At 39.4% G+C, this 22,758-nt stretch overlaps 1 protein-coding gene across 1 annotated transcript in view; it reads left to right on the top strand.

Moving 5' to 3' along the window:
* Positions 1-22,758, top strand: part of FRY (FRY microtubule binding protein) — a 247,907-nt gene that overhangs the window by 8,996 nt on the left and 216,153 nt on the right. Inside the window, exon 2 of the mRNA XM_055802396.1 lies at positions 21,807-21,983. The gene's annotated coding sequence lies outside the window, so the exon portion shown is untranslated. The remainder of the gene's footprint in view (positions 1-21,806; positions 21,984-22,758) is intronic.

Raw genomic sequence — 22,758 nt, 5'->3', positions numbered from 1 at the left:
TGTCTTTTGGGTCAGATTGAATGTTTCTGAAAGGAGGAGGGAAGGACAGTTACCCTCGAGGAAGGTATGGTCCAACTGGGGCAGCTTCTGAGGTGTAATGAAAAGGAGGAAGGGGTGAAAGCCAGAAGCTGCAGTGCAGGTAGAGGTTGGGAGGCAGAGGAGCGTGGGTCTGCCTCCAGCAGAAGTCAGTCCTCAGTGGCTACTTCTGTACCACTACGTCTGCAGGTCGGGACATGGACATGATACTAAGCTGACCTCAGTCTGGAGCAGCTCTGTCATAAAGAGAATGAAATCAGATCCAAGGGCAAGCTGACCGGTGAGCAGTAAGGACATTTGGGGTTTGGTACTTGGGCTTCTTGTCCTTTTGTTCTTTGATGTGGACATGACTCAGAAGTAATGGGGAAATAAATGCTTGGGGTTTAGGGAGCTAAAGCTGTAAAAGCTTATGCAAATACCAGTTTGTTAGTGATGCTATTTAAAAGAAGTTGTTCTAAATGATTTATTAGTCCTTGGAGGAGACTACATGGATATTTTTCTCCCTAGGAAGCAGCTGAAGATTGGTGGGTTGGAAATAAAGTCCAGAGGAAAGAACAGTTCCCACATGGACATAGTTATGTGTTAGATTTGGTTTTGAGCTTTTTTAATGGTGTCAGCTAGCAACAAATCGGCTTGGATTCTTCTTGTGTGCAATCATATTGTTTAAGGTTCTCATTTTTGTATTTTAATAAAATACAACTTCAGAGACCAAAAGCTGTAGTTTGGGGGTTTCTTCTTCACTCTAATTTATATATGTAACAACCTTACATAAAAATGGGATGGGGAAATAAGACTGTTCCATTTGAAGTCTGCATTGGGTTTCAGCTGCAAATGCTAATGCAATTTACACGAATATAAGGCCAAAGGAACAGTCAAGCGCGTGTACTTACCCCTGACAGTGCGCAAGTTCTGTGTAAATACAGGTATTTATTTATAATAATATGATGGCATGATGGGCTTTTGCCAGCTTTCTACAGAAATTTTTGAGTGAATTTACAATTTAAATTTATAAGCATATTTAAAGAGTTGTTTGTTGGTTTGTTGTTTTTTTTTTTTTAATGTGTTGTTAATTATAAAAATGGAAAAGACTAAGATTCCCTTAGTTCCTATGGTCAAAGTTATTAGCGGAGGGAAACACACTGTGGGAAGGGAAGGTTGCTGTAGCTGCCTTTTTTTCATTATCTTTAAAGTAATGTCTATGCTGTCTTTTTCCTATCACTGCTTTCTTTCCTCTGCCTTGTAAGAATTGCTGTGGAGTCTTTTTTTTTCCCCTTAATAATTCTGATCTAGCAATTCACCTAGCTTTGAGGTATATGGTAGCAGCATCTAAGATCCTGCTATTCACAAATGAGTCTCCATTCTTTGAACAATCTATTTGTGTCCCGTCCCTTGGGAGGATCCACATGCTGCCTCCAGGACTCTAGAACAATTTGTGAATGATGAAAGTCTGATGGTACTTAGGCCACTGAATCTATCTATAAAACAGCAGCATTCAAATGATGCCTGAAGCAATCTATAATATGATGACTCTGCTGCTTGTTTCTGTTACTCTTAAAAGGTGAAGGAAAAGAGGAAATGGCTGAGCTGGTTTTCTGTTGTTTCTAAAGATTTAAGTTGAGTAGGTGGTTCGGTTTCCCTGCTGCCCTGGGAGGTGGGGAAGAATAGATAGATCTGTAATATGCCTTGTAAGCCATATTCAAGTGTTGCTGTGGCAGGTAGTTCTTTACATACAGTTTGTAGGGTTGTGGAATTATTACAGTAACAGTCATGTTAGGTTAAAATTATAGATTAGTATTTTATTATATGATAAAAACTGTGTGTGAAAGAGAGCAAAAGGCAAGAAACTGCTACCTGTTGATAGAGTACTGTGATACTCTGCTGGGTGAAATGTTAAGATCAGTACGCTTGGGAGGTTACTGTGCTTACTAGAAATTACAGAAGATTCTGATTAACTTTGTGTTGTGTAATAGTCAGTGTTGATATATATTAGGATCTACTTCTTCAACAAAAGGAATCAAATAAAATCCATATACACCCTTGAGACATGACAGTCAATACTCCTCTGTGCTGATAGCTTAATAGATAAGATAGGCCCCAAAACTGTTTTTTCCTGACCCAACCGTATGAATTAGTTGTCAGCAAAGACAGGAAGATCTCTTGTTTACGTACAGCCATTTGCTGTCCAGAAAGAGCAGAAATAGAAGTCGGAGGCTGGCAACAATGATAAATAGGCTTTGGAAAACCTTCCATATAAAGCAAGATTGAGAAGACTGGCACTTTTCAACTTTTTCCACTTAGAACTATATGCAGAATACTAGCGTTTATGAGGAAAGGGAATTGTGTGTTCTGTCTATGAAGTCAAAAAACCTCAAGTATGCAAGAAGTTCTTTTTAGATGGTGTGTTGTTTATGTAATTAACTGACAAAAACATCTGAGCAACAAGAAGATGCTGATATTTCTACAACAAAAGATTAGATGCTTAAATAGAATATATATGCATGCAATATATAAATTCAGTATTTTCTAAGTCCTTTCTACTATAAATCCTTGTGCTTCAAAATACAAGCAAACTAGATAGAACAAATAAAAAAGACACTTTCCCAATCCAGAATTGTCCACTGACGAGTTTCTTGCACCTTCTGTCAAACCATCTGCTACAGGCTAATGAACAGACAGCATGCTGGGTTTGATGAAGCACTTGTATGAGCTATTTTGATAGCTCCCATGTTCCTTTCAGTGGGAGCTCTGTGATTAATGAAGCCTGGAGTTAATTTTTGAGGGTGGGGGTGGGCAAAGTGTTCTTGCTGTGAGCTTCCACACTGTGGAATGCTGTTGACAGAGAGGGGTGATGAACCCACATCACTGTTTTTGAAGAATGTTTCAATGTTTTCTTATAAGCCTTCATTTAGCAGAAGAACAGCTCAGTAACCTCTGCCACGTGCCCTGGGGAATTAATGGCTAAATTGAGAGGAGTGCAGAGTTGTGCCCATTTTGAGCTGGGGGGTTCTGCATAATTCCAGACATCATACATCACTGTAGTAAAAAGCAGATATCGGTGCTAGAGCTACAGCCTAGCTAGAACAAATAGCAGCTTCATTTTGGGATGTACCTGAGATACCTGTGTCTGAGGAGGCACCACCATCACCTCTTAATTATTCTTCCTGCTGCAACTCTGGAGAGGATATAACACGCATTTGGTGGCAGATGCTGATGTGTTTGAAGCTGTATACAGACTAGTAGAGAAATTATTCATGTAATTAATTAATTCCAACATATGCCCTTTTGAACTGTTCTTAAGTATGCTTCATAGGGTATTTGTGAGGGATCCTATTTTACTTTGTAACTTAATCATTCTTGCATTTGTCAGGATTAAAAAAGGTTGCCATTTGGTCACTGTTTAGTGATTCCTATGATTACTGTTGAAGTATGAGCTGCTTGTAAGCATCAGAGGTCCAATACCAACAACAGCAGGATACAAATGCCTGGCATCCTGCTGTGTTACTATGAGAGTTCTTAGCACTGCTGATGGCTTTCCAATGTCTAGACCTGGTTGTGGTCAAGGCAGAAGCACATCACTGAACACTGGTGCGCTGCTCTAAGGACAGAAGAACAGTGATGCAAAGGATGCTCTTCCTGCAATACGGTAGCTATGAGTTTGCGTGCTAGACCAGTGTTGTAAGCAGTTGGATTGGATGTGTGTTGGCCTGTCAAGAGTCCTTGCTGGAATCTTTTGCTAAATCACATTTTATCTCTTTTAGACGATAATATTTGGCTCGTTGGCATTTTGCATGTAGATTGACAATGCAATTATTTACTTTTGTTTGACATTTTTTTTTTTTTACAAAGGGTTGGAAAGCAAGAATGCCCAGGTGTTCCTCAACACTGCAGATGCATGTGTGTTTCTTTGCTAGCAGCAATTCTGATGGCTTAAGGTTTTTGGTAAATCAACTATGACCTGGCGATTATGCCACTGCGAGAAGATCCACAAAGTGAAAAAACATTACGGTTGTATTGGAACAGTCTGTGCATTATGCCCATGTGCACTGTGTTAATAACCAAACTTTGATGATGATTAATTTTTCACACAATCTGATATTCAGCGTGTTATCTTTGATATATTTAATGAACTTTCCTAATACAGTAAGTTGTATGTAGATAGCACACAAACTGAAAGAAGAGCTATGGGTATTACTGATAGATCAACCTGTTTCAGTCCATGTTTTCTGTCCTAGCATAATTTGAGTGACTTCATGTTTTCAGTGTGCCTACTTTCAATAAACTGACCAACTTAGTTTACACAAGTCTCAAAGAGGGCAAGAGCTGTTGCAGTGCATTTGTGATTCCTCATCTCCCATAGCTGTGCATAAATCCATGAAAGTTAAAAGTAGATTCTGGGACTTTCTGTTCTTAATGTTACTCTGTTATGATCTCCATTTCACTCTGGCATCTCTGTGTAAATACTTATTTTTATTCTTTTTTTTGGTGAGGATATCAATTACACCCAGAAGCTAAAGTTGCTAATCATAGGCATTCTGGTTACTGACTAGTGTGTAATATTGCATCATGCAATTCTGTAGGGTCTCACCTTAATTTTTATGCAAAATATAACCAAATAATCTAAGGCTGATATGTTCAAATTTCTCTCTCTGTCTTCATCCCCCGCCCCGCCTCCATTTACCAGCTTAGATGCTTCAAAACCATTTGCGTTTCCTTAAGCATGTCCAAATTCCTTCAGTATTTGGGACGGGGGACACACGACACATGGGACAACACTGACGGACATGAATGACGACAGATTTGAGTGTCTTAAGTATGTTTGCTGTCCCAAGCAAGACCATGTAAAGGGTAGCCATAGTTTCACCTGTGTGAGACCTGTATCCTCCTCAGTTGACACCTGGGGACCAGGATTTGCTGCAGCACCTCAACCAGCTTGAGATGCTTGTGTGTGGGCAATGTAAACAAGCCCCTGCTGCCGTATAAGAGGCTGTAAAACTGTTACAGTATCTCAGAGCTACAAAATCATATTGATTTCTAAAATAAGTCCTCAGAAATATCTTGAGGAAATATTAAGGTCAGAAATTTTATGGCACTTAGATGCTTTTAATGAGACTAGGGACATCATTAAATGAACTTTTAAGATACAGGCTGCTGTACTGTGATTTTTTCAAATTTGTCTGTGTCCTCACTGCTGCTGGAAGGAGCACTGCCACTAAGCATCACTGAGTGCATTAAGCTTTAATAGCTGTTTGGGCCAGATCCAGTCTATCATGACAAGGAAACTTTTAGATCAAAAGCATCTTAAAATTTGGAGTATAGTCATATCTGTCTTTGAATAGATAGTGTTGCTATCTTTAAGTTTGAACTATTTTATTTTGATTTAACTTCCATTTAATCTTAGCAGTCAGAACCAGGAGGTACTGCATCCAATAACCATCTGGACTTGTTTGTTTTCGGTTTAAAAGATTTGATAACTGTTTGTATGTTAATATGTATAGTACAGATTGTGGTGGGACAAAAGGTGGGTGGGTTTTTAATCTAGAACTTTTTCATAAAGATTGAAAATAAGTCCTCTTTAGTTTGCTTTATTTGTCCTCACACTTCTGAGTATCATCTGTAGAATATTGCTCTACAATTTGAACAGAAGAATACCAATAGTGAGTCTTCATCATGCTATGTACATTCAGAAAGCCCTATGGATTTTGTTGCTGGTCCAATGAAAAAAATTGTTAGATGGGAAAGTAACCCTTCCCCGCATAGTCTTGTTTAATGTTCACCATAGGAGTCTTACCACTGGAATAAAGACATTGTTGAGACTTAGCTGCTGTTCAAAGTAAAAGATAACAAACATATCATTTTTTACATAACAAAGTCCAAATACCCAAGTTTGTTTAAGGAAAGATTTTCAAGTGGCAGTTTATTTTGTTTGCTGTTACTTTAAATAAACATTTTCTTCTTAAAAGAAGTATTTTCTGTATTTTTTTTTTTATTAACTCCATCTAAGTTTTATGACAAGGCTTAACAATAAGGTTTCACTTCAGGATGCTGATAGTTTTCAATACTTTCAGAAGGGATTTGTTAGTATTATCAGTTCCTGTGGTTAGGCTTTTATAAAAAAATTCTGCTTATTTGCTTGAGTAATTACCATTATAATTTAATTAGGAAGTATAATTTGTGTAGGTAGGCTTACTCTGCTCTCCATTTGCATCAAAGTTAGAATGGGTGTCTAGACAATTGAAGTTCAAGCTCTGGAACATCATCCTAATTTTATGCCATAAACAGTCAATTAATGCAAGATGTATTTTAGTCATACCCTATTTATGGAGTTGTTCAAAGCTTGTATTTAGGAAAGTGACTGACGTTTGAGGAAGAAGACTTTCTCCTCTGTGTTGTATCCATCTTATGATTGTTACCAAATGTTGAGCAGATACAAACATAGGCTTGCCCATTGTATTCATGCAAAGAGGACAGCATGTGCTAAGTGCTAATTTAGTTCTGTTGATAAACTTCCAGCAGTGTTTCTATGGAAGTGTCACAGGACACATTCTCACGTTAGTATACGATGTTTTTTTCTCTTCTGGTATCGCTTGTGAAGCCTCTCTGGTGGGCACTGTCATGGCCTCAGGGCGTTGGGGTTAATGTAGTAGCCTGTAGAGCAGACTGCAGTATCCCCCTGTTGCAGTGATTAGCTTAATGGGGATCTGTTTGCCAGGTGAGCTTGGCTAGCTGTGATACCATCACTTCAAAAGATTGTAGTCATAGCAAAGGGCTGTTTCTTTTTTCCCTCGTTGAAGTAATTGCAAATTGTACTGTGATTTAAGAGTACTGCATTTCATTGGTGGGGTTGTAATCTGTTTCTGCACAGCTGCAGCAAATTGTGTGGTTTGTATCTGAGAGGCAAGAATTGGCTCCTGAGGTCGTTTGGTGTGCATGCTATCTAGTGTATTAATGATGAAATTGAACCAAGAGCTCAAGTTTGCCTTGTGTGTGGGAGGTGGTCAGGATCATGCGGTTCCTCAGTGAGCTCTGAGGAGAGCACTGAAAATTAGTGACTTTGCCAGTGTTTGAGCAGGAGCAAAGAAACTGAAGCAGGAGGAGTTGCAGTGTGTTCATCTGAACCGAATTATAAACGTAAACCTAGTGCCCTCTGTTGCTGGTGGAGCAGCTTCTGTCTGAAAGCAGTGCAATGTACTGAAGGTTGGTTGTTTTATGTCTGCATATGGAGAATTATGGTTAACTGCGTGTATTGTGAGTGCGTGCTGGCTCGAAATACAATATGGAGGCATATTGATGTCACTGGTTGATGGGAAAAAGTATTTTAAATATAACTGCATAAGTTTTTCAGTGGAATTTGAGGCTGTGGCTTTCTTAGGCAGGACATTAACATCAGATGCCCTTACTGTGGGCTTAGTATTTTTGTGTGTTTGAGCCCTATCGTCAGGGAGCAGCAGGATGAGGTGGTTGCTGTGCGAGGGAGACGGCCAGCAGCCGAGGGTGACAACAAAGAGCGTAATCCCACACTACCCAGATAAGAAGAGTGGAGCGGTCTGGTGACAGTATCCAGGGGCAGCGGACCACACCGTTTGCCAGACAGGCCTGCAGTCATGAAGTAAGTCCAAGGTCAAGTCAGCTGGTCCGGGCACCTGGCCAGGTGCAGACATACCTGGAGCATAGCTCAGGCAGGGACCAAGGGCAAGACTGAGCTTCAGCGTAGCTCCCAGGCAAAAGAGGGAAACCCCCGAGAAGGCTTTTTGTAGCTCTTTCCCACACAGCTCTTCGCACAGCTGTCTGGCATCACCGCAGCGGAGCTAGCCTCGAGCACAGCCAGTTGACTCCCTAGGAAGGAGTGAAGAGCTAGTGCACAGGGCCTTAATGCTAACCTTTGAGTATCATCTCTTTGCCTGGAGAAGGTAGCTTCAGCCAGCTGTGCTTTCTTCTCTTGTGTTTGTGGACATATTCGTTGACAACTGAGGCTGTGAAAATATTAAAAAACTTCTGATGCAATTTGTTTCACAGTTTGCCCTATTATTTTCATGTATATTGATCTGGGTAGGAGAAAGTGGATCCTAGTGGAACTCTGCAAGTGAAAATTTTGGAGGAAATAGCAGCACAAGGAAACTGCTGTGGCTTGCTCAGCTCTGTCATGGGATGACTTAAACCCACTCAGTACAAGGGTGATTATTTTTACTTTCGAGAGGCACAGTGAGAGTCTCCTGATGATCATACCAGTCCTTAAGGGAACGTTCACCAAAGCCTGCAGATCTATAAAGGACAGGGGGGTCTCATCCAAGCATAAACCACTAACAGCTTTTGTCTTTAGGTAATACCCATCCTACTGCAACACTCTGAAATGTCTGATTTTTTTGGAGTTTCTGTGGTATGATAGCCCCTTCAGAAAAGTGAATTCTGCTTTTTTTTTTTTTTTTTTTCCTTTTAACTGTGGTGAAGATAATTCATGTTTAAAGGAAATATCATACAGTTCATCATTTTAACAAGGAATGATGAACAATATTAAGGTCTTACTGGGAAGGTCCAGGAGCTCTCTGTGTATATCACTGTTTCTGTGCTGGTAATACTATAGTTAGATTTTTACATATTAAAGAAACCTTAGGAGTTGCTGCCAGGATGATAATTAATGATATGCTCAAAAGCACAGCTTGGATCAGTGCTCCCTAGAGACCCCAGCAGAGATACCACAAGTTGAGCACCTTTGTGAAAAAGCAAGTGTAAGAGTGGGGGAAACATGAAATGTTTGCTGTTCTGCTTTACAAGCTGAGGGAAGGAACAGGGCAGCATAAGGTGTCAAAGATGTCTCTTTTGGATTAACGAGATCCATAAACAATCCTCACAAACCAGAGGCGGAAGGAAGTATGATTGTGTAATGGAACAGCAAAAGGAAGGTGAAAATTTAACAGGATCAAGAGTATTGGAGAAACACAGGAAAAAGGGGTGTAGAAAAAGCAAATTAGAGAGAAAGAAGAGAGAAATTAGGAAGAAGAAACTCACTGGAAAGGATAAATAGTTGGTCCAAAAGCTACTAGAAAAAGTTGCATTTATTTTGATAAGATGCAAAATTATATATATAACAATGCTAGAAAACATGAAGAAGGGGTAATAAAACATTGAATTAAATCGTATCTTCTGCAAATTGTATAGTACCAAGAAGACTATCAGATGCAACATTCTTAAATTAAGATACTTGCTGAAAGCAAGTGATTTCATTTTAAAGCTTAATAGTGATTTTTAAAATTTATGGGTTTGGAAAGGTGGACAATTTTCCCATTTTTATAAAGGCCATAGGACAGGTATTGCATCTGGACATTAAGTTTCATTCTGAATTTTGCTGGTTGTGATTCAAAGCTACATATTTATACTTAGCAGTAAAAGAGGAATTGGTTAGTTTTTAGAAAAGTACTGTCTCAATATTGCTAAGCAAATGAAAGTTTAATGATATCCTGGAAACTGTATGGCTTATGGTGTAATAAGACACACGTCTGTGTTCATGGTGTAATAAGTACAACATCAAGTAATCCAACAGCTAAATCTAATATTATTTTACAGATTCACTGATTAAGGCTAGGAAGTGAAGAATAGTGTTGCCATGGTGAAGTCTATACAATAAAGCACAAGGAGAACGAGCTAGTGAATAATTGATACATGTCTAAGATTAGAAACGATCATTTACAGTGTGCTTTTTGATATTCATGCATGCTTTTTACTTCAAAAAACTTAAGAGAAACACATTAGCATAGACTGTGACAGGTTTTTGCATAAACTTTTAAGCAAAATACCAGTGGCTTATGTGTGCTAGAACACACAAATACACAAGTTACTGGCAGTGCTAAGATTGAGAATTCAGTCATAAACCAAGAAGTTTAAAAATGGAAGGCTTTTAGCATGGGATGTGTTTGGCCAGGCTGCATCTATTACTATATTTCTTAAAAATATTACAGAAACAAGTAAAATTGTATGTCATAAGATTCAGTAAGACAAGTTGTAACATAGTGCCTGTGTGCTTATCTCCTTCTGGTTTTAGTCATATAAAAGACCTCTTAATTTAGTTTTAAAAGCTTTAGTTTAAAAGTAATTTAGTAAGGTGTCCTAGGCCATCTTGAATTAAGGAAGAGTTTTACAAGTGTCCTGATAAAGCTTAAAGACTCGCTTTTTCAAAACAGATAAAAATTTCACTACTGTTGCAAAGGTATTGCTGTGTAAAGTAATGGAAAGCTGTTTACTGGGATAAATGTTGCAGATCTGCTGAAGCAAAGCACTGCAGGCATCATGCCTTTGTAAACAGTTTTGCTTAATATTGGTGTCATTTATTTTTATAAATGTGTGATGGAAATCAGTGAACATGCACAATAATTCTAAGTACAGTCCAGCTGCCCTGTAGCAAACTTTACTTGTCACAAATTTCTTTTTAGCAATCCCAGTAGCGAGAGCTATTTTTCATTATTAATTAGCCCCATTAAAATAAATAAAATACATGCAGTTGGCTCACATACAACAATCCTGAGGTGTTGTTTTTTCTGCTTGCAAGCTGAAGGAAATTATTTGGGGGGTGTGTGTGGAACCGACAAAAAGTAATCTGTGTATAAATATTGTGTGTCAATTTCAGATTGGTTTTCATTCTTGTAATGCCTCAAGTTTGCAAACCGTGTTATAGTAAATGCCTCATTAAAGCAAACGTCTCCATCTTCTCTAGGGTAAGTTAAGTCATAGCCAGCTTATGACCATATATTGAGAACTTTAAAAAGGACCAATCAAAATGAATCAAAATTAATTCAGTAGTTACTGTGAAAAGGTCATGGCAAATATCAAGGGATAGAATTGAACAATGCCTTAAAGAAGGATGGCAGATACCAGCATGAGGTTCAATTTCAGTTAATTTACTGCCCAGAGTAAGTGGGTAGTATCATACAGCATGTAACAAAAAGTTCAGATTTGTGTTACATGATGAGGCACTTGATTTCCTTCATTAACATCTAAAGCTTCACAGGCTTCCTGTGCATTTTTCTGCTTAAAAACAGGCAAACTGCCACCAATGATTATAAATTAATCAAGACATGCAAGCTGAGAGGAAAAGCAAAGGGGTTGTCTTTCTTAAACATGGTAGGGGTAGAGAATCATAGAGGTACTGGATAGATATAAAAGTGATTAGCATTTTTGCCAACTGGTTTGTGGTATGCCTAAATATTCCTATTTCCCATATTTAAGGATTAGGTTTTCAGACTTTATTTTTGTTGTGCATCCCAGAACTGAATCAAATGTAAAACCTGCACTGGTATTTTATACAGTGATGGTTTTACGCAGACCAACCATGGTCTGTGTAAGAGAAACTATATTCAAAACGTGTGTGTTTTTCATGGTTGTGTTATATGCACAATGCTTTAGCAGTGGATTCCTACTGAACACAAAATAAGCTTTGTGTTGTGTCTGAAGCAAAGATCCATGTGTATGTAGTAGTAATGCTTTGTGGTGTCCTTTTCAAACAGATCTTGATGTAGTTGCTTGGGGGAATGGTTGCATTTCTTCCTGCATTCTTCAGTCAACATTACATTGGATATTGGAAAACAGCCTTAATAACTGCAAAAAAGGGCAGGATTTTCCAGTACACTGAAGGTCTTGGATATATATGTGATTGGAGAATGTGAACTTGATAAATGTACCTTTGAGAAAAGATTTGCAAAGTTTATTTTTGAAAGAGGGGAGTTCTAGTTAGGCAGTTAAAATAGAAGTGAAAATTATACAGATCAAAAGCTAATAACTGTAATTAACCTCAAAACTGAAAAGCACTTATCTTTTAGCATGGCCCCTTCATTAATGGGAGACTCTTCAGTGAACGGTAGCTCTTGTCCTTGCCTTCCTTGGCTCGTCCTTGCCTTCCGATTCATCCCTTTGAAATGAAAGTTAGAGAGCTGCAAACGTTTCCCTCTGGATATTGGACTTGGCAGTTCCTTGTGTGCTGCACCGAGCTGGGGCCATGGCATTGGCAGGAGAGGTGCGCTTTCTGCGACTGGTCCTACACCATATTGTGAAGAGACTCAGCTGAGTAGAGCTGACATGGGCTGGATTTTGAGGTCTGTTGTTCAGTCAAAATTATAAGCAGTGAAGGAAAGCTGTGCTATTGCATAAACACTACAGACACAAATATTTTTCCTTAATTAGCTTTTCAGAAACTTTGAAGTAACATCATGGAAAAAATGGCAGCATCAAAGCCTGTCCGTTTATGTGCACATGCCTCCAGTGAAGGCAAAGGGGGTATCTTCGTTTTAACAGATTGGTGAAGGGTTAAGCCTGTATGTCAGCTTCCTGGTTTTTGTTGTTTTTCTGTTATATTTCTGTGGAAATTAGATATTTTTTTTTTCTATGCCTTATTTCCTGTACAGGTTGCTAAGCATCAGTAAATGAATTCCATAAATGTTACTATCTATGATTTGCATACAGGAGAACATTAACATTGAAGTTGCATGCATTTGTTAAGTATTTGCTCAGATTATTTCTTTATAATTTGTTTCTTGAAGAAAAGCAGAGAGTACTCTAAAGCACAGATATTCTCAACTGTATTATGTAGTTTTTCCAGCTGTTTTTTTTTAATAGTGATAGATGTTTGTCAGAGGCTTCAGAGCCAGAGATGAACAGATCTAGATCTTCCTCCAAGTGGAGAAAAAAGATGCATCGAGGGCTCTGCTCACTATTAATACTTTTGAGAAAAGGATGTTTTGTTGAGATAGATGTTCATCTTGTTTTGTTAGCCTAAGTTTTTGAATAAAGAGTTCATTGCTTAATTCTGAAGCCGTTCACTGGCAGCATGATTAACGGTGGTTTATTGTACAACCAAAGAAAGCAATACTAATTGCAAATATAAAGGCTTCCTTACAGATACTTTCTGAATTGCTTAGTTTTCCTAAATGAAGTCATCTTTTAAATAATTTTACAACTGAAGGGCTTTTTCCTTTTTATTTTTTTAAAATTTACCTATTGTTTTGGAAGTCTTTGTGATTCTGATTGTCATATACGTGACAGCTAGGAAGTACAATGGCTAAAGGTGTTATTCAGAACACTATTGTTATCAAGTTTGGGTACCTGGAGTTTGGTTTAGCAGATTATTCGTATTCAGAAACCTTGGCTCTAATAGTTCAAATCTTTCACTTCACATTGGGATTGGTATTTATATTTTGTCCTTTATTTTGGCATTAAATATTTTAATAAGTAGGTTGGCAGCAAACTGATTGGTATTCCAAACTAAAAAAAGTTACATGCTGCTACTTTTAGTCTTCCTTCTTAATTATTCACTCTGAAGGCCTGTATGTATAAAAAGAGATCAACTGTAAGTCAAGGGGAGGTGTTGCTTCAATGTTGTTTAGATTATTCAATTTCTGCTCTTTTTTATCTAAAATAATAAAGAATTACCTGAGATGGGAAAAGAAAAAAGTAATGCTGTACTACAGAATTTGCCTATTAATTAGATAAAGGAAATTTAAATTAAATTAAAGAGATGGCTAATTTTATAACATGAAGGTAGGTACTGGCTGCAGTGGGTATTTTGTTTATATTTTTCCTTAAGCTGCTTTGCTGGGAAAAAAATTATCATAGAATCCTAGAATGTTGTGGGTTGGAAGGGACCTTAAGGCTCTCCTAGTCCCACCCCCCTGCCACGGGCAGGGACACCTCCCACTAGACCAGGCTGCTCACAGCCCCATCCAGCCTGGCCTTGAGCACTGCCAGGGATGGGGCAGCCACAGCTGCTCTGGGCAACCTGTGCCAGTGCCTCAGCACTCTCACAGTGAAGAATTTCTTCCTAATATCTAATTAAATCTGCCCTCTTTCAGTTTAAAGCCATTCATTCCCCTTTTGTCCTGTCACTACATGCCCTTGTAAAAACTCCCCCTCCAGCTTTCCTGTAGGCTCCTTTAGGTGCTGGAAGGCTTCTGTGAGGTGTCCTCAGAACCTTCCCTTCTCCGGGCTCAACAACCCCAACTCTCTCAGCCTGTCCTCACAGGAGAGGTGCTTCAGCCCTCTGATCATCTTCCTCTGGACTTGTGCCAACAGGAGCAGATAATGATAGGAAAAAGGGTCCCTGGAAAGAGATTTCTGTTCCACCATTTTTGATAGCCATCTTTCAAATTGTTCTTCCTGCTTGTGCCTGCAAGAAAAGCTGGGAAAGTTTGGGTCTGAATCTTGTTCATGATGCTTTGTACAGACTGTGTAAGAGTTTCATCCAGAGTTTATTTATTGAGAGTCGCTGTGTCTGGGTCACTGAAGTTGCTTGCATATCTGATTAATCAAAACAGAGTGAGGAAGGAGATCAGAAAAAGGAAAACTATTTAATGAAATGCCAGTTCAGAGATCAAATTTAATTAAAACTAGCAAAACAAAAGTAGCAGCTCCTATCTGAAAACTATTGCAGCCAGCTGCATCACAGAAGCCTACTAAAATAAATACTAGATTTTTGGCCCCAGTTAAAGATCCAAGTTTGTTTATAAGAGGATTATTTTTTATATTTTTGTTCAAATGGACCTCTACTTCTGCTGTAGTCACCAAACCAACACTTGGTGCACTATTAAAGATGCTTGCAGTAGGACAGCAAGCCACAGAACTCTTCTGGGAATGCAGTGCTGTCCTGCTGGTAGCAAGAGCAACACCACACCACCGTTTATTTTCCATTTTAGTCATGTATAGAACGCTCCTTACCTTTTACACAATAAAGTGTTTTCCTGTTATTACTTTGACTCCCAATGAGGCCATAGTTATGTGATCACTTTCACGAGGAGGAAATCAGTGCTAGTGCTGGAAAATGAGATCCCTTCATTCTACGTCCTGCTCTGTCCTGCCAGCTCTCTTGTGTTGGCTGTGCTCAAGTCTTCCCAATAAAAGTTAATGTGAAGTAGAGGGAGGGTTGCACTTTTTTTTATTCTTCTTTCATTTGTTTGGGTGTTTTTAATCCTCTATGTCAGATGTTAAGGTTTTTTTAAAATACCATATGATTCTGTCCATTGCACTTTTGAAATCTTTGACAAACAAATTATTCAAGACTGACTGGCAGTTTTGAGATTAAATTTATATAGAACTGTTGTGTTTTGAAAAGTTCTCTTCCAAAGTAGCCGGACACCAGAGAGTTTAAAACTAGAATGAGATGGCATTTATTGATAGTAATTTTAAAAGTTTTCCTCAATGTGGAGCTATCAGTGGCTGCAGGCAGAGGCAATAATCCACGTACTGCCACCCTGCTGGCAAACAAGGTTGGTCCTGGCCTTCACCTACAAATTTTTAATAGTTGAGGTGTTTATTTTGTATCACTTTATCTTGTTTTCTTCTAGTGAATTAAGTGAATGTTTTTAGGACCACAGAATGTTTATTAATGAACTGCCTTTGCTAATAGTAATCAGGTTGTGTGGGTATACAGACAATTGGTAAGGTGAACATTACTTACAAATTGGGTAAATGTAAAATAAACGTGACCTTATGTGTGTTTGGTAAGAAACAATTTGCTGAGTTGAGCTCTAGAGATCGTGTAGTAACGCATCAGAGAATAGTGCCTCTGAGTACTGGTATGTTTATCGACCAGTTTCAGACCGTGAAAGATGAATCTCAGACTCCTCATCTTCATTACACTCTTTACTGTGTAAAGCAACATAGTTACCAGAAAGGGCTCCAGTATAAGAGACCAGTATGTTGGGGTAAGAGTTGAAGTATAAATAAAGACCAATACTAGTTGCCTTTCAGAGCATGAGGAGAAAAAGCACGAGGACTGGAGATGTGTGTACAGCAATGGTTGTGCAGAAATGCTCAGCTGTTTTCTGAGCTGTTTGCGCCAGTTCAGAGCTGCAGACTGCTCAGGCCTGGCCAGGAACAACCAAACGAGAAGTGCAGTTAGTTGGGTAGATGCAGGCAACTGATAGAGCTCTGCTCCCTCCAGCACCCAAACCAAAAGCTTTATGTGGTGCTGCACAGCAACCACTGGTCTGAAGCAAGCGCTGATGTTCCAGGTGTGGCATTGCACTCCATGGACTGGCTCGAGTGCATCCCTGCTGCCTGGGAGGTTCTCCCCTCTCCATTAAATACTTTAAATAAATAGAAAAATACAAGTTCTACGTGAATATAAATGGATAACTTTCCCAGCTACGCTTATTCTGGTGGTGATAATCAGGTTTTGGGCAAGCATAAGAAAGGAAAGACTTCCAAATTGGGGAGGGTGGGGAAATCGTTAAATTAAATAGTTTTTTAAGAGCAATAAAGTGATACAAAGCCAAAAAGTTTTGGTTTGTCTTGTGGGTTTTTTTCTATTCAGTAATGTTTGAGGTACTGGTTTCCTTGATTCTTTCACAGAATATTTATTTATAGATCTCAAAAATCATGTATTTTATCTTGTAATTTTCCCTGCTTTTAACCAGCATAAACTTAGTAAATGAAATCAATAACATTAATTTTATTCCTAAAACTCAGTCAACAGGCATTTTTATGTTTGACTTCACTTTTTTTATCAATTGAGCTTCTCAACATAAAGACACTAATTATGGACCTTTCTCTGTAAGTATTCAAAATATCTAGCTATTTTACTACTAACTTTTTTAAACAGGGATTTTTTATAAGCGAAGATTGTTCCGGTTTTCAATGGAAAGGGAAGATTAGTGCCAGAATAGCAAAGTATTTACATGATCCTCTGCAGGGATCAACATGTTCTCTGCATGAATTACTTCTCTTAATCATCATTATCATATTATGATCTCAGAATTAATTACAACTTTGAGAGGGAAGTATTTTAGCTGCCTTTGATTCATTCTTCTATGTTGTTTGTTACCTTCTTTTCTTAGTAAGTTACATTTCTCATGAAGAAAAGCAATTATTCCCTCTTGCACTCTTGGTTCCTGCATCTTTGGGTTTTTTTCTCCTCACTTTTAGTTACAAAATGTGACTGGTGCAGTTGCTGTTTTGAACCCCACCTTTAGGGTTGCTAGGCAGAGGAACTTCATTGCGTAAGTAACCTGTTACTGAACAGGCTACTGCAGCCCTAACCAGCCATCTAGTGAACAGCCAAGTCTTAAGGGAGATAACTTCTGCCATTTACTGTTTGGAACCAGACCTTTTAAACATGGAAAAAAGGAAGTGGTAAATTTGTTTTAAAATAACAAAACAGCTAAAGCGAAAGAAATCTTTGCCAGCAGAAAGTAGTACAAAGCAAGTATATAAATGCCTGAACATAGCCGTCAAAATAGTAATTCCTGAAAATGGGTGATAACATCATGCATTGCAAATGCTTGATGGCTTGCTTTCAGTTTTGAGATTTAGGGATGTGCATTTGGTTTGGGTCCACATCTGCCTTCCGGTTAGTGGGTGGCCTCAAATGAACTGCACAGATTTCATGACGGAGTTTCTGGTTTGTTCTGTGCAATAAATATTTGACTATAATAATTCAGATCTTGACATTCCAAATCAAACTGATTTCTCCTTCCCTGGTAAATATAGATTACCAAAGTAGAAGCATGTGTGTAAATATTTCAAATACAGTAGTAATGGTTTCTGACAAATAGTACTGCAATTTCGGTTGGCAAAAGTTTGTGTGCCTTTCAGCATGTTCTGGAGATTTATCTGACCATCAGTTCTTATTAGCACCATCTTAAAGTCAATAAACACAGAAATATTAGGAGGGAATCATGTGAAGCTGCATGCGGGAAAGGAGAGAAGCAGAGAGCAGAGCCTGGAACAATGGTGAGATAGTGGGTATGAATTTCAGGTGAGCAGACAGGATTCTGTGAAAACAAAACTAAGCAGGTACAAAGCTGTACAGAGCTTAAAGGTGCAAAGTTAAGAGACAGCGTTAGGAGCAGATTTGCAATAGCCAGTGTCATTTCCGAGACTAAATTTTTCCCTGTTGTTAAACATAAGATGAGCTGAGGAAAGCTCGGTTGTTCTTTCTTTGGATTCTGGTGAGTGTTGGCTTTAGGGTGTAGCTGTAGGTAGATAAAGTAGGCAGTTACTCGACCATTTGATGGGTGGAAGCAGCCAGACAGCTCAGCAAGACCTACTTTGATGCTGCCTTTCCTTTTCTTGTGGCTTTTCTTGAGCAGTACTTCAAGGACGGCAAGATGGCCAGGCAACAGGTCTTTGCCTCCTGCTGCGCAGCTGGGCATAGGCTGCTTTCTGCTGCCCTCACCTGCCGAGGGGCCAGAAAGGACAAGGCTGCCCCAATGACCTCCTGGGTGACTTTTCTCAGAAGTTCCTTCATCTCAGCCCTACCGGTGCCCCCCCTCCTTCCTCCGTGCTGCCCGCTGCAGCTTCGCGTCTGCTGTTGCAAAGCTGCGAACTGGCTTTGTGAAGCGGCTGCTGGGCTGGCCGGGCGGAGGGGCTTTGCTTCTGGAAATTATACCATCTGGCCTTACACCAGGACGCTGTATACGGAGCTTATATTTAGATCACCTTGTATCTGGCATCTGGACTGACTTTATCTGCATGCTTGGCAAGATGTGGTTGGAGCACTTTCTTTAGTGGATGATACTCGACGTCATGCCTGTATTGTCAGGTCTCAGTTGCCACGGTGAAAGACTTTCCGTAAAAATAGTTGTTCTTTCTTTAGAGCTGTCCTTCCTATTGGTGGGAGCTGCGCGTGGGATGCCAGTTATTATTGGTGTCTATTAGAAGTATCAGACACAGGGAAGGCTGGTAAAGAACATTTTGCCCTTGTAATTGGACAGATCAATTCTGACCATCGGCAAAGATAACGCATGGCAGGTCCAGCAGCACCAAGTATACTGATACTGAGCTACATTGCACTGTACAGCTCAAGTTTCTATAGGGCTGGGTTGTGGGGTAGTTTGGTTGTGGTTTTTTGTGGGTGGGGTGGGATTTTTTTGGTTTGTTTGTTTTTGTTCTTTTTCAGTGTGTTTTTGTGTAAAGGCATCTTTGTCACAGCTGAAGGACGACAGGAGCGGGAGGGCCGGGCCGTGCTGCTGGAGGGCCAGCAGGGGGCGTCGGAGCGCCACGCCGCGCCCCCCCGCCGGGCCTTCGTATCCCGAGCGGGCGCCGCCGCGCCGGGGGGTGCCGCGCCCGCGTGTGATGCCGCAATCGTCACGCTTGTAACTACTGCTTCGTCTTATGAAGATTATTTCAGTACTGCCCGTTAGGCAGTAATATCGACAAGACCATTGTGCACCTGCTGAGGGCGTTTATTAATTTTCTTTGCCTCTTAAGAAGAGAAACGCAAATCCTGCTTTCTTAGGGAGAAAAAGTGGGGCACAGTGGAAGTGCAGATGATCTGTGTGACTTACACGTGTTGTATGGCACGTATTTCTGATCTATGAAAGTCATGGTTTGGTGTAAATAATACCTGCGGAGAAATAACATACCAAGAAACGTCTCAAGGATGAGTAAGAAGATAGCAGACAACAAATCATGGTGCGACACTCCACAGTTAAACTAATGATATCCATACTGTACTTTATTTCAGGTTCCTCTTTTTGAGCTTTTGTCAGGGTCAGGTTTGTGCTGTGGTTGTAGAGGGGACTGTGCCCTTCATATACTGGACTGAGAAGGTGGTGTGTCAGCGCAGGGTTGTAACGTTTGCCTGGAGACTGCTTGATTCGTTTGTGCCGGTTCTTTGAAAGGGTGTCCGTGAAAGTCAGTATTTACAATGTTGCCTGAGAGTCTGTTATGGAAAGCACTCTCTCTCCTCATGACCCCTTTTCTCCCCCCGAAGTGAAGGGAAATGACTTCAGGCTACCAGAGATTGGAAAGTGCAATTCATCACATGGATATGCAAACCCAGGCAATTGCTTTTAAGATGCAGTCCCTCCTTACTGCACAGATGTGATGTATGATGGAATAAACCCACTCTGTTGTATTGATTATGATAACCTCAAGTATTCTGTGTTACTGGAATAACTCATTTTTGTCCAGAAATCTTGTAAGTCTCTGACAGTGTCTCGCAGACGCGAGCAGTCTCCTCAGCAGGCAGATGAGGAACTAGAGCAGTTTCTGGAACCTGTTAGCTCTACTGTCTGTCACATCTCATTTTCTAAAACCAAAAGGCATCTAAACAACGGGGCCTTATCTTAAAAATGTTTGAGTATAGCATACAAAAAGATACCCAAATTTGCAGAAAGTTTGAAGGAGCAGATGCGAGCCATGATTGCCCTGTCTGTCTCAATGAGTTTTGACTCAGTTGACAGTTTGATAGTTCTCTTAATGTTTGGGAAACCTGAACTCTTGCATAAATATACAAGAAGAGAATTATCCAGATTTGCAGTAGTGCTTCGTAAAAATAATTGTGGTTTTTATGGAAGTCCAGAAGGAAAGAAAGAGAAATACAAATGTATGAGCCCTTCATCACTTCACCATGTATTGTTAAGGGTGGTTCTTGTTGTTAAGGAAAGGGTGGCAGAGGAGACAGGGTTGTAAAACACCATTTTATGACATAGCAGAAAACTGAGTATAATTTGATAATATCAACTCAGTAGATCTTTTAATTAAGTGCCTTATCAAACAGTTCATGGGGCTGACCAGGTCAAGTAATGTTGGAGTTGGATTGTCCGGTTTGCTGCCATGAGTCTGGAGTATTGAGATTAAGATATGCTGTTCAAAAGCCTGCTCTGTCAGCGCTATTGTTGTCCAGATGAGTTGTGAGACTGTCCTTAGAGGTATTCAGTGCTGTGGTTAGACAAGGCTCTGAGCAACTGCATCTCATATTCAAGTTAGCAAACAAGGTGTCTTACTGATGTCACAGATCTATGTAGCAGCATCACTCCTTGAGCTCACAGAGAACATCCAAACTGTCCTTACAGTTGCAAAATTCCAGTTGGTTTTGATAATTCAGCATTATGGGCCTCTAGGCATATCCATCATGAGACAGTGCTATTTCTCTGAAGGGCAGTACCCACATCTGCTGCTAGTGGTTTTGAACATGGATGTGGTGCAGGTGGCAGTTTCGGCTTCAGAACCTTTGTGCATGCTGGGATCTGCTCAAAAGTCTCAGATTCTTTTCCATCACTACCTTTTGAAATGACGTTAAAACCTAGGACACACTGACAGTAACATGGCATCATATGATCAGTGTGTTGCTCAGAGGAGGAGCATCAGAGACCATTTCATGCTCCTTTGGTCTTATGACCAGGGAAGCCAGGTCATAAACCTGATATCAAATAAGAACAGTCCTGCTATCCAAAAGCCATGTCTGTGTTGGGATTTTTGAGGGCTGATGAGATTTCAGCCAGTCTAGGTGAGGGAGTGTTGCAATGCTACCTTTGTGCCACTTCCATAGAGCATGAGAGCAAATGTCTCAAAGAATGGTTATGGGTGACTAACTTTTGTTTGTGAGCCTGCAGTTTCAACTGAGATACAAAATTGGCTGACAGATGCCTGTAATTGCACCAAATAAAGTACGATGTTTCCTGTTCTAATGGGGACCTTGTAGTTATACCCAAATAGTAAAAGTAGATTCCTACTCTCAGCATTTTTATTTTCCAGAGACGCTGCTGTTCTTTTTACTTCTGCTTAAGGAATTACAGCATAACTCAGTTTCCTCTGTTGCTTATAGTTTCTGACTAGAAATCTACCAAAAAATAAAAACTAAAAAAGGTCTAGTTTGTGTTGTCAGTGTAAAGAAAGTATGCAATAATTGATTTAACAGCATCTGTTATAAAATGTTTGGTAGATAAATACAATCTTTAAGGTGATGCTTTAAGACTTGGACTTTGTTTAATCTTTTGTTTAAATGAGGAGCAGTAATATGTCATGGTGTCCAGGTGACTGAAGGTTAAGACAACTCTTATTTTCCCTAGGTGGTTGTGATGGCTCACAATGCAAAACAGTGATCTCCAGGAAGCAAGCAAGATAGCATCCAGGGTGCTTACAGTTAACCCATCTTTGCCTGAACTAGAAAACTATTAATGAAAATTATATCGCAAAATTAAAGCATTAGAAGAGATCAGTACTGGAAACTGTTGCTTCAGGGAAAGGTAAGATTTTGCGTTCATTATCTAGTGATTAAGGATTTAGGTGGAATTTTTCTGTTAGAATGATAGTGAATTTTATGTATGAATGCATTTCTTTATTGAATACATGTGGCAACTATTACAGTTTTTTAGTAAATAGTTAAGTCTTTTGTATAGGTGAAAAATATAAAACGTGTATTGGAATTTGGAAGCTCATGTATATGGAGTTCTTAAGGAACAGGATTCTGTGCATGAATTTAATTTAGCATTTAGCAATGACAGGTTTGGGCTTCTTACTGCCTCACTTTACATATGAATTACAAAGCTGTATTAAGACCATCATATGGTGCCATAAGAATGTGCACATACCCTACTACAAGTATTTATGGACTCTGTCTTAATGTTAGTGAAAGCTGGCAAACTATTACCAGGAGTTGAAGAAACTTGTGGGTTTAAACTAATCAGATACAGTGCAAGTGTTTCGCTAAAGCCTTCCTGGGACTGAAATTCCTTAAAGAAAACGGTTGGCTATATTTGGTTGTATGTGTTCGAAAACAGATGAATAAGTATTTTCCATGTGTACTAAATAAGTATCTGAAATAGCTGCAATTGCTACCATGCTTTTATATCTCAAGGGACCTGGGGAAATACACAGAGCAACATGAGTATAAATTCATCGATGTCCTTCTCTTGAACAAAACAAAACCTTTTTTTCCTACTAACAAAGGTTGGATGCGTGTATTAAGCTGCAGTTAGTCCTCCTGGCTATATAAAAATAAGAATTCTTGGGGCAATTAAT

The sequence above is a fragment of the Falco peregrinus genome, chromosome 4 (genome assembly GCF_023634155.1).
Source record: "Falco peregrinus isolate bFalPer1 chromosome 4, bFalPer1.pri, whole genome shotgun sequence".
In the NCBI taxonomy this organism is placed as follows: Eukaryota; Metazoa; Chordata; class Aves; order Falconiformes; family Falconidae; genus Falco; species Falco peregrinus.
The sequence above is the reverse complement of the archived record's forward strand: the minus strand, read 5'-3'. Positions and strand labels throughout refer to the sequence as shown.